The sequence below is a fragment of the Ochotona curzoniae genome, unplaced genomic scaffold, assembly GCF_017591425.1.
Source record: "Ochotona curzoniae isolate NIBS_2020 unplaced genomic scaffold, NIBS_Ocur_1.0 scaffold_461, whole genome shotgun sequence".
Taxonomy (NCBI): Eukaryota; Metazoa; Chordata; class Mammalia; order Lagomorpha; family Ochotonidae; genus Ochotona; species Ochotona curzoniae.
The window spans coordinates 7,089,075-7,101,541 of record NW_024467120.1 but is presented as its reverse complement, the minus strand read 5'-3'; the positions used below and the strand labels follow the sequence as shown (position 1 = coordinate 7,101,541).

General features: G+C 43.0%; 1 protein-coding gene across 1 annotated transcript in view; it reads right to left on the bottom strand.

The window, feature by feature from the left end:
- The window catches only part of CDKAL1 (CDK5 regulatory subunit associated protein 1 like 1), a 640,980-nt gene that overhangs the window by 615,487 nt on the left and 13,026 nt on the right, over window positions 1–12,467 (bottom strand). The window lies entirely within an intron of this gene.

Sequence of the window (12,467 nt, the reverse complement as noted above, 5' to 3'; positions counted from 1 at the left end):
ATATATAATTATTAATTATATATACTATAAATATAAAATTATTCCACCTCCAATCTTCCAGCCCCTTCCAACCCCACCCACTCACCAATCCCCTGGGGCCCGCCCTCAAACCCTCCCAATCCCCGCCCCCACACCTTGCAGACAAAAAGCATCCCCTCCTCCGCCTCCCCACACCCACCCACCCGGCTGTCTTCTCCTTCCAGCCTCCCTTCCCCTTTCTCACAAAGTGAATGTGTTTTTACTTGCTCATGGACATCCATGGAACACCTGAATTCCTAATTTGTGCAGGTTCTATACTTGATAACACACACACTTGGGACATTTTACATGCACTGGGTCATTTAGTCTTCAGAAAGTCATTTTCACTGAATAAGGATACGCAAGCCTGAGATGTGAAGAGTGAATATAAGGACAGAAAGATCTCACCGACCATAGGAAAGACCATAAACCAGATAAATAACCAAGACAGGAGTTAGCTGTGTGCTTACTTTAGCCCCTCTGCCGGGACATCAGCTGGGGCAGTAGGGGGGTACCAGGGGGAGTGGGAAGGCAGAGAAGTAGCTCACACAAGGAGTTAGGATTCTAAATACATCCGATTAGGTGAAAACCACAGTCGCAATTTCCAAAGACAGCCTGAAGTCACAATATGATCAGTACCTGCTTGTTCAGCGTTACACAAAAAATCCTTAGACACCCTTATATGTGCGTGTCAAACCATGAAAAATCAGCAAAAAGCAAAATGCATGAAAAATGCCACACAATCTGAAATCATTTCTCCCTTAACCTAAACCATCAAACACAATGGGGAGTCTGAAAGGCACCCGTTGACTCCACTCTGCTTTAATGGTGAGCCTCTTTAACCCTTACTCCGTTCCCTGTTCCGATCTGGGGATTCAGGACCTGTTCAGACTGCATCCAGTGTAAGGACGCATTTCCAGGAAACAAGAGAGCAAGGTCATGGGAAAGTGAACAAGCGTTTGCCCTCAGACTGAAGTGTTCCCACCTGGACAAGCTCCCTGGGAGCAGCAGAGTGCGGCAGACAGGGCAGGGAAGGCACCAAGCACTCAGCCAGCGACTAAGTCATCCCACAACTGGTCTTCAGCGTCCATACCCCTGCAGACAGAGGTCCCCACAGGATCATGCTGCCTCTCACAAGACCATTGGTCCTTACACAAAGACTGTGAAGTTCAAGGGGCAAAAAAAAAGTCAACGAACCAAAAAAACGATGCCTAATTTAGAGATTCCTAATAATTTTCCAAGAACATTTGTGACACAATTCACTATTCATACCCAACAGTGTAGTAGAGCTGCAGCGATCGTGTGATGCAATACTGCCATCTATTGACCAAAACGAAATACATCATGTCTTCAACACAAACCCACTGCACTTCAAGTTGAAAGTCAGAGACAAAACAGTATTTCACACATTCAACTTCAACATCAAGAGGTTTTCTTTCCCTCAAAAAAACACAAAATGCAAATTCAGATAAAGCTTTCATGGCAATTAATCTATCTGCTCATTTAAAAAAAAAGTTAAGCTGTTCTGAAGTGAATGACCACAAAAAATATTTTATACAAATCTCTGGTATTTGTGTAGTCTGGTAACTATAGGTAGTTCTGAAGGTTCTTGCCATAGAGAAGGGTTAAAGACCAAGGAAACAGGTGTGTTTAAACTGGACATTGCGCAGTACATACAACCACAGACACCATACCCCACTACTTGCTTTTAACATACATACCCTATAGAACAAGCAATCTTCGTGCGGTGCATTAAAAATAAATTTATACTTTCTCAAGTAAGCAGGAAGTATCTTAGAAAATCTCTAAAGGTAACTGAATATTAAGTGGCAGCTTTCTGAAAAATAAAATCTACGGATATGTTGATTGTTTCCTTAAAATTATAAAAGATTAAAAGCAGAAAGTTTAAGTTCAATTACCAGAATGCCAGTAATTCTGAAAATATCAGCCAGCTTAGGACTCCTGCATGGTGTAACAGGCTACGAAAGAGTGCCAGTCAGATTCAAGCGCCCAGGGGACAACCAGGTCAGAAGTGCGACAGTATGGACAATGACGATCTAGTTCCCAAAATAGGGCAGGGAAAGAGCAGTTCTTCCGTGCCCCGACTACTGTGAAAGCCGAGCAAGCTTTATCAAAATAATTTCATTAAACAGTTATTTACTACCAGGCATTTGCTTTCGAAGTAACAAGCCCCCCGCCCCCAAAGAAGAAAAAACCTAGGACTTAGAGCTAAAGACCTTTGGAACTCGCAAGGATAGGCTACAGCCTCTCCCTCCCTAACAAACAGGACGACTTTCCAACATTACAGGTCTACTCTCTAACAAATGCAGCTACTGCTTAGGTTCAGGGGAAACAAAAAAAAAGGCTGACACTGCTTGGCTTCGTTAGCACATAATTGGGCACAGAATTTAAACCAGCGCCACTTAGCAGTTTCACAAAATGACAGATACACAAAGAGGAAATTTCTGGGCCCACAAGAAACCAAGCATTTCTGTGCTCGCTTTAAAGGAACTAAAAGCCGAAGGCAGAAATTGGGAAACTCCTCATGCATCCTATTGAACAGAACAGTACTGAAGAGCCTTAAACATCTTTTAAAATGAACCGAGACGCTTTTGAAACGCTGCATTCCACTAAAACACTGTCAACCTTGAGACGGTCTCAAGACAGATTTTCAATTGCAGCAACTTGAAGAATTTTACTCACTGTATAAAGGAACGCATTAGGTAAATCTTCGCGCTATCCTGTCTCAGTCATACTGGACTCCTCTAAAGATCATGTCTAAGATACTATGGGCTACATACATGTCTAAGATGGCATGGGCTACATCCCCTGCCCCTTTGCCAAGCCAGAAGCAGAGCTGAAACACAAGCTGAGCAGACAGGACGCGAACTGGCACCATATGGGATGCTGGCAACACGGGCCGAGGACTAGCCTACTGCACTGTGCCAACCTGCCTTGGCCCTTACTCTGCTGAGTTCCTTGTATTCTCTGTACTCTGGGGTTCAGATACATTTTTGCAGGAGGAAACTGCAGAGATCAGACTGGTCTTCCCCCATACAAATCAAAGACAACGTAGGAATGAAGCAGGGCATGTTTCATGGGATTGCAGATCTACTGAATGCCTTCATCTGAAAGGGTGAGAGCAAGTGCAACTGAAGAGCTATAGGAGGATCGTCATGTACAATCTGAGAGCACGGATTCGCGTAGTTACCAATTTTAGATAAACTGATCATTTAATTCCATTTTCACACAAACTTTACTCTCATAAGTACCTTTGAAAACTAGACAAGCCCGTTTCACAACCGAAGGGTATTTTTTTACTTAAAAAAATTGTACTGGAAAGTCAGATTTATAGAGAAAGATCTTCCATCCACTGATTCATTCCCCAGGTGACCACAACTACCAGAGCCAACCCAAATCCAGGAGCCTCTTCCAGGTCTCCCAAGCAGGTGCAGGGTCCCAAGGCTTTGGGCTGTCCTTGACTGCTTTCCCAGGCTACAAACAGGGAGACGGATGGGAAGCAGGGCCACTGGATACCATGTAAGATACTGCACATGCGAAGTGAGGATTTTAGCCACTAGGCTACCACGCCGGGCCCAATCACCACATGTTGTGTGTAACATTTTCACTGTCTGTGGCCTTAGGGGTAAGTCTGTGTATTATGCCACAAATGCACAGTGCAGCCTTGACCACTGCAGCCATCTGGGGGAGTGAGCCAGCAGAGAGATCTGTGTCTAATTCTTTCAAAGTAAGTATCTTTTAAAGAAAGGTATGCATATGAAATGAAGTATTACTCAGTCACAAGAATGAAATACTGACATGCGCAGTAGAAATGGGACAGAGGTCTTTGTTACGTGAAATAAACCAGACACAGACAAGCAAACTATGTCCTCTCACATATGGAAATTTTAACAAACCAAAATTTAGAATAAGGCTTTGCAAGAATATGTAGAGTGATAAAGGGTTGAAACTAGATAAATTCAGACGCAAGTACAAATTTTAGTTTTCTGCAGCACAACAGGCATACTGTAGGTCACAACTTAAGTACTACACAAGCATGCATTATGTGCGTTAGACAGCTGGAAGAAGGCAGCTAGTTGGCTCCAAACTTAAGGACATGCTCATTCTGATTTGATCAGTTTACCGTGTATATGCTGTTCAGTTTTCCATAAATGAAAAAGTTCACAAAATCCAAAAAAAAAAAAAAAAGCAGTCCACCTGCTGTTTGCCACCCTCCCCCCGATGTTTACATACCATAATGTTACATGCCCAGAGTCCTCACTGGGCTCAAGTGCTCTTTGCCCACATCTGGCAGCCATTTGAGTCTAGACACGTAAAACGTAGAAGTTATCCATGAGATTCCTCCCTCGCTCCCTGTGACCCGAGTCCCTTGGAGAGAATCCGGAGGAAGGACACAGCTCAGTGACCGATGGCCACTGTCATCCCTGCCACGGGTGGAACCTTTCTGGGAGACAACCTGGAGAAATGCTTGCACCCTGTGCTGTTAGAACACCTGCAGAAACAGCTTTGAATACAACTATCCTCTCTGTGTAAGATCTGTGGCTGTGGCAAGCTTACAAAAACATCAAAACTTAGGAACAGCCTCTTTAATTCAGGAAAGTAACCTAATTTTAACACATTTTCCACTACTATGGAAGCAAGGGACATGGGAAGCAACAACCAATAACTTAAGCAAGTACTTTTAAGGAATAGTAAGGCAAATGAAGTGTCCCAAACCAAAGGGCTTTAAAAATAAACGAATTGTTTAGATTTTATTGGAAAGTCAGATTTGAGAGGAGAGAGATCTTCCGTCCACTGGTTCACTCCAAGCAGCCACAATGGTCAGAGTTAAGCTGATCCAGAGCCAGGAGCTTCTTCCATGTCTCCCATGCAGGTGCAGCAGGGTTCCAAGGCTTTGGGCTGTCCTTGACTGCTTTCCCAGGCCACAGGCAGGGAGCTGGATGGGAAGCAGAGCAGCTGGGACAGGAAGTGGCGCATGCAAGGTGAAGCCTTTAGCCACTAGGCTATCGTTCTGATCCACAGGGTATATAGATTTAAGGAAATTATAAAATTAGCTCAACACACCCAAAGAGAACATTCTACATATCAACACAAACAGTTCCTATTGAAGTGCATGAAAGGCTTTTTATTCTTCATGCATTCCTTAGTATGCGTTTCCTGAGCTTCAGAATAATGCCAAGGCCAACAGTATGTACAAGTTCATGTTCACCTTTTGCGCTACAGATCCTCCTTGTATGACAACAGCACAGTTAAATTTTTCTGTAACTCCTGATGGACATAATGTAAAATAAAAGGCATCAGCTCTGGTTGCAGAAAGAACTTCTGCAAGCCAACTCTGAGTTACAGTAGGTAAGTTGTACCACTCAACACATAATTCATACACAGCACTAAAACAATCTAAGTCAAAAAGCTAAGTGTCGGGTCCAGCATAGTAGCCTTGAGGCTAAAGTTGCCTTTAACACGCTGGGAGCCCACAAGGGCACCGGCTGTTCCACTTCCCATCCAACTCCCTGCTTGTGGTCTGGGAAAGCAGTTGAGGACGGCCCACAGCCTTGGGACCCTGCACCCGTGTGGGAGACCTGGAAGAGACTTGGGGCTTTGAATTGGTTCAGCTCCTGCCATTGTGGCCACTTGAGGAGTGAATCAAATTGAAGATCTCCCTGTCTCTTCTCTGTATCTGATTTCCAATGAAAATAAGTTAGCCAAGTGTCAACATTTGAAAGTAATTTTTCAAAGCTACTGAACAAAATCTTTGTTAAATAAGACAGTATGTAAATGTAAATAACCGCAGTGACAATGAAGGAGCAAGGCAGCTAGGGTACAGTAGTTTCCCTTACTATGGCACACACTGCAGCCACTCCGTTGTAATATTACCTCCGATACCAAACAGTTTTTGTAGAGATGTTAATTTCCTGAACTCAAACCTACAATGCTAGAATCTGACCTGACATTAATACAAAGCACCTCTGAAATACAAAGTATAAAAGTTGGTTCAACAAAGCAGGTCCCAATTTCCAATTATAAAACCATGAGGGAGCACATTACAAACTTGTATATTTACCAAAAATATCTTGTACGAATTAACAGACGAAGGCTTTGTCAAAAAACAAGACATTTTTCTGCTCGAGTCCATGGCTAGTTTATTCTTACCTTTAAGTCACTAGCATTGTTTTCTGTAAAGACACTGTGTGCCAAGGCAGTGTTTGTGAATTTGTGTGTAATTTATTTAACAAAGAAACTATCAGCAATGTTCAGTCCTGTCCTTTTTGCAATTTTTAGATGATTTCTCAGAAGAGCATCCAAAACCAACCAGTCATACATAAAACATGTTCTCCTGTTTACAAACTATATAGAACATGTCGTTAACCAACTACAGCCCCAATGGCTGCGATAGCTTTTCTCCTACTGATCAAAAAGGAAAAAACCCACACTGCTCATTCACTGCAGTGTCACAAGCTAAACATACAGCTCTGTCTACAGAACTGTCCAAGAAGTGCTCACCTTGGAGTGGTCACAAGGGAAGTCATACCTTTACTCCACAATGGCCAACAGTGGTCACCAATCCCTTAATCAAACTGTTATGATGTTCTTAGGAGATTTAAAAAAAAAAAACGAATTAGAATTATCCATGGTTGCTGATGACTTGACTGTTATAAGAACCGAAAGAGTCAAGAGACTAATGGCATGCAAAAGACTTTGACAAGGCACATGATACAAAATTAATGAGTACAAATCAACGGCACTAGTATATACAAATAATTTCATGGCTAAGAAATAAACTGTAAATGCAACCCCCTTTAAAATAGTGAAGAATCCTAAATACCTATGAATTAATATGTGAAAGACCTCTATGATGAAAACTACAAAACATTAAGAAACGGAAGACATTAAAAGATGGATAAACTTGCCGTGTCCCTGGATTGCAGAATGTCCCTATCACAATGTCCCTATGACCAAAAGGGACATAGAAACTCAATGTGATCCCAATCAAAATCGCAATATTCTTTTCAGAAATGGAAGATACAAAAGTTCATCCAGGAACGCAAGAGACCATAAATAGCCAAAGCTATGCTGAAGAAAAATCAAGCTGGAAGGAGTCACAGTTCTCAGGCCTCTCAAGACATACTACAGAGCAGTGATCATCCAAACAGTCTGGCACTGATACAGAAACAGAAGAAAGTCAATGCAACATAATAGAAACACCAGAAGGGAGCCCACATATGGGTAGCCAACCAGTCTTTGACAAGAAAATGAACAATCCGGCGGAAAAGCCGGGTCTCCGCAACAAATGCCAAAGAAGCAAACCCCCAACCTGTCACCTTACATAAAAATCAGCTCCGAATGGATGAAGGACCTATCTACACCCAGAAGCCATCAAACTGTTAGAGAAAAACACAGGATACACTCAGATACAGGAATGGCACATGACTTCTTGAAAGACACCAAAAGCACAGGTAGTCAAAGCCAAAATAAACAAATGGGACTACCTTAAACTAAAAAGTTTCTGTATGGCAAAGCAAATGATCAAAGTGAAGAAGCAACCAATGAAATGGGAGAAAATTTTACACACAGCAAAGGACTAATATCCAGGATTTACAAAGAGCTTCAGAAACCCAGTGACAGCAAAACAACCCTGTGAAGAAATGGGCAAAGGAAATGAACAGACATTTTTCAAAAGAACAAATTCAAATGGCTAGTACACATGTGGAAAGATACTCAGGCTCCCTAGGCACCATGGACAAACATAACCAGACTGAGGGAGCCGAAAATCACCGAACTCCAGGGAGGCAGGCCTACATTCACTACTCTATCAACATTCGCTGGCTTGGATATGGTGAGAAGCGTACCCTCCTTTACTGCTGCTGGGAGTGCAGGCTAGCACAGCCTCTATGGAAGCCAGCATGCAGAGTGCTTAGAGAACTGCAAATAAACCTGCCATATGACCCTACTATCCCACCCCTAGAAACATACCCAAAATAAATGAACACTGTATGAGAAAGGGATCTGTGATCTTGTATTTACAGCAGCACAATGTACAACAGCAAAGACATGGAAACAACCCAGATGCCCATCCAAAGGAGTGGATAAAGAAACTGTGGTACATCTACATGGAATACTACTCAGCCATTAAAAAGAATGAAATTCTACAATTTGTAACCAAATGGTCCAAACTAGAGACCATTATGCTCAGTGAATTAATCCCAAAAGGACTAATATTTATCCTGGCAAGGCAACCTTCATGCCAATTATGAGATCAATAGCACTTTCAATATTTTTGCTGCAACTCACGAGTTTTATTTATTTCTTCGAAATAGTTTATTGACTTCATTCACGGTAGCATCATTATCTCCAATAATGTTTGTTTAGTCACAGAGTACGTTATTTAACCCCAGTGTTGTAAATTTTATTGTAAAATTGTTATTTTACTCTGGTGTTGTAAATTTCAACTATTCCTGTTGCTGATTTTGTTCTATCGCTTTTCATTTAAGGAAATGTGTAGCATCTGTGTAACAGACGATCACATACAGATGTGAAAATACAATGCAGTATACATCTACTTTCAGATCAAAGATGAACAGTTCCATCTGGAGTCCAATTTATCTCGACAATAGGATGCTGGACTCTTACCACTGTCTGCACCCACAATGCCAGGATACACTTGAATAGCAGAACGTTGGACTTAACTGCTTATCAAGGACTATACCATTGTAATATGTGGGAAATTCGTTGTGAGGGTTTAGGAGGGTGTAAGAAATAACAGCCCATGGAATTTTATCTTGAAATAGAAAAAAGATTTAGATTTTTTATTGGAAAGTCAGATAAACAGAGGAGACAGGAAGATCTTCTGTCCGTTGATTTACTCCAAGCAGCCATAACGGCTAAAGCTGAGCTGATCTGAAGCCTGGAACCAGGACCTTCTTTAAGACTTTGGGTGGTCCTCCACTGCTTTCCTAGGCCACACAAGCAGGGAGCTGGATGGGAAGCGGGGCCACCAAGATTAGAACCGGCTCCCATATGGGATCCTAGCGGTGCAAAGTGAGGACTTCAGCCACTAGGCTACCACGCCAGGCCCAAGACTCACTCCTCAAGAACTGAGAATCAACAAAAATGCCTGAACTAAAACAGCACCAATTATTCTGGTGTCATATACCTTATTCACCAGATTTGGCTCCAAATGACCTGTAACCATGTCGAATACTGAATACACTGCTAAGACTAGTCACAAGTGTGGACTAAGAAGCGATTTCCCAGGATCTGGGGCAGAGATTTAGTATGCTGAGCCACCACCTGTGACACCAGCACCCCATACTGGTTCAGCTCGAATCCTGGCACTCCATATCCAGTCCAGCTCCAAGCTAAAGCCCTAAAGAAAGCTCCAGAAGATAGTCCAAGATTCCAGGACCCTGCATCCACATGAAAGCGTGAAATCAAACTCCTGGCTTCTGCCTAGCAAAGTCCCAGTCATTTCGGCCATTTGGTGAGTGAATCAGTAGATGGAAGATACATTTCCTGTCTGCCATGCCTTTCAAATAAATCTTCAAAAATACCATGCATCAACCTGTCCAAAGGAAATAATCTAAATATTCCAAAGACTACACTGAAAAAAAATATTTTAGACACCAAAACTACTGTAAAGAAAACATGTAGGGCCCAGTGCAGTGGCCTAGCAGCTAAAGTCCTCGCCTTGAACGCGCTGGGATCCCATATGGGAGCCGGTTCTAATCCCGGCAGCTCCACTTTCCATCCAGCTCCCTGCTTGTGGCCTGGGAAAGCAGTGAAGGACAGCCCAATGCTTTGGGATCCTGCACCTGAGTGGGAGACCTGGAGAAAATTCCCATCTCCTGGGTTCGGCTCAACAGCACCGGCCGTTGCGGTCACTTGGGGAGTGAATCATCAGATGGAAGATCTTCCTCTCTGTGTATCTGGCTTTGTAATAGCAAATAAAACCTTTTTTAAAAATGTAAGAGGAATGCATGCACTCAAGCCATATTTGTTTAAAACCACATACATGGATCCAGGCCTAGCGCAGTAGCTTATGGCTAAAGTTGTCTTGCATGCACCACCAGCCCATGTGGGCACCGGTTCGTGTCCCCACTGCTCCACTTCCAGCACCCTGCCTGTGGCCTGGGAAAGCAGCAAAGGATGGCTCAAAGCCTTGCGACCGTGCACCCACATGGAGACCTGGAAGAAGCTCCTGGCTTCAGATCAGCTCAGCTCCATCCACTGCAGTCACTGGGGAGTGAACCAGCAGAGCGATGATTTTTCTGTATCTCTGCCTCTCCAATAAAAATTTTGAAAAAAACATGTATCCACAGGGAAAGTTGAGTTGCCTCGTATAACACTGGTTTAATTTTACCACAGCCAGTTGTTCAGCTTACAGTGCCTTTGTTCTGAGTTTTGGGGATTGACAACATCTTTCCTCAGCAGATTTACTTCTGAAAGGAGAGGCAAGAAACCTGTTCTATAATAAACTTTTCCCTCAAAAAAGGCTGGAAGTCATAAACGGCAGCTAGCTGCTCGAAGCTTTGATGACATTTTATGCCACAGAATTGTGTTCTAGACTGTTTCAAGTGGCAATATCCACACAATATCCACAATTACGTACCCACACAATTTTTTCCCAAAGCAGAAAAAAAGGCATAGATTCAATTAACAAAATCATGACAAACTATTAAGCAAAAAGTTTATGTACACGAGTTTTGGAGTAAGAATTCATAATCTCCGTCTAAAATTAGATAATTCCTTCCTTGCCTGTATTTGTTGGTCAATATGATAGTGGAAAAATTTGGCGGAAAAAATATATTCGAGGACAGCCAGTATCCACAAGCACTGACAGATATAAACAATTAAAATGGCAAAGAAAGCACAGCTCTAGCCTACAGAAGAGCTCCAATCCATGAATACAAACGAGAGGGCAGAGGTCAGTGCTTAACCTAGCGGTTCAAACAAGACACCCACATCCAAGTACCTAGACTGCATTTCCAGCTCCAGATCTTCGTTTCCTGCCAATGCAGTTTCTGGGAGGCAAGGGTGACGGCTCAAGCAACCAGGGCCTTGTCACCCACACGGAGACCTGGGCTGAGTTCCCAGCTGCCGGCTTCTTCCTGGTCCAGCCCAGCCATTGTGCCGTTTAGTGCACCAGTGCATACAAACTCACTCCCTCACCTCCCCCCTCTGTCACACTGTTCTCCCTAACCAGTATTTTTAAAATAAACAGATAAACAGAAAAATCAGTCTTAAGCAAACATGATACAGTTCAAACTATTCAGAGAAGGGCCATTAGATACTATAGTTTGTAGGCTAAAAGCCAAGGAGAAACAGGACACTTGTTCTACTGAAAAGACAAGAGCAGCATCACCAGTGAGAAGCCCAGCAGCCACAGGCCAGCAGGCCAGCAACAGGACGGACGTCACAGCCCCGTGCGATGGGCTGAGAGCACTGCACTAAAATGCTTCCAGTCCGGGATCCAAGGGGGTTATTTGCATACACACAGCAAAGCATCTCAGGGATGCGATTTAAGTCTAAACATGAAATTCACCGATTTTCTTCATTGCTACCCGATAACCACCTGGAGATGACTGTCACAATTTTTAAAATAATTTGGAGTGTGAAGTAAAGCCTTAGGATGTCAAACTTGCCACTCAGTGTCAAGTCGGTACTTCAAGTTTTAGATTTCAGACCATTCTGAATGGTAGGTGTTCAGGCAAATATTTCTGCGCTCTTCTTGCCAAAAACAAGTAACTTTGTTCTAATCATGAAAAACCATCAGACAGCCAAGATGGAGGGACATTCCACACAACAATGAACCAGTTCTGAGGGATCAAGGTCAGAATACAAGGGAAAGAAATGAGCTACTGTCACAGGCTGCGGAGAAGTGGAGAAACACGATGCGCTAGCCGAGACCTTAGGTTTTCTGTGGCGAAATCTTTCCAAGGTAAAGGGAAAAGTGGTCAAACCCAATAGAATCTACGGTTTAGGTAACAGTAACACAACTAATGTTGATTTCCTGCTTATTAACTGCATCGCAATTATATCAAATCATTTTAATATTAAAGCAATTGGGTAAAGAGCACACAGATGAATTGTTCATTTTCCCCCATTTTTAGAAAAAGATCGAATTGCTTCTCACCCTTCTGGCCAAGATCAAATGTAAAAAGATTTTTACTCATCATCAGGCAGATTAACAGCGAGAAGGAATGCCAGTGAGAGGAGGTCTTCTACCTGGTGGTTCACTCTGCAGATGGCTGCGACAGCCAGAGCTGAGCTCACCCAAAGCTGGGAGCAAGTAACTTCTTCCCCATCTCCGCTGTGATCACAGGATCGCAAGGACGTGGACCATCCTCCACTGCTTTCCCAGGCCGTAAGCAGGGAGCTAGATCAGAAGTGGATTAGCCAGGACACTAACCGGCATCCATATGGTAAAGGAT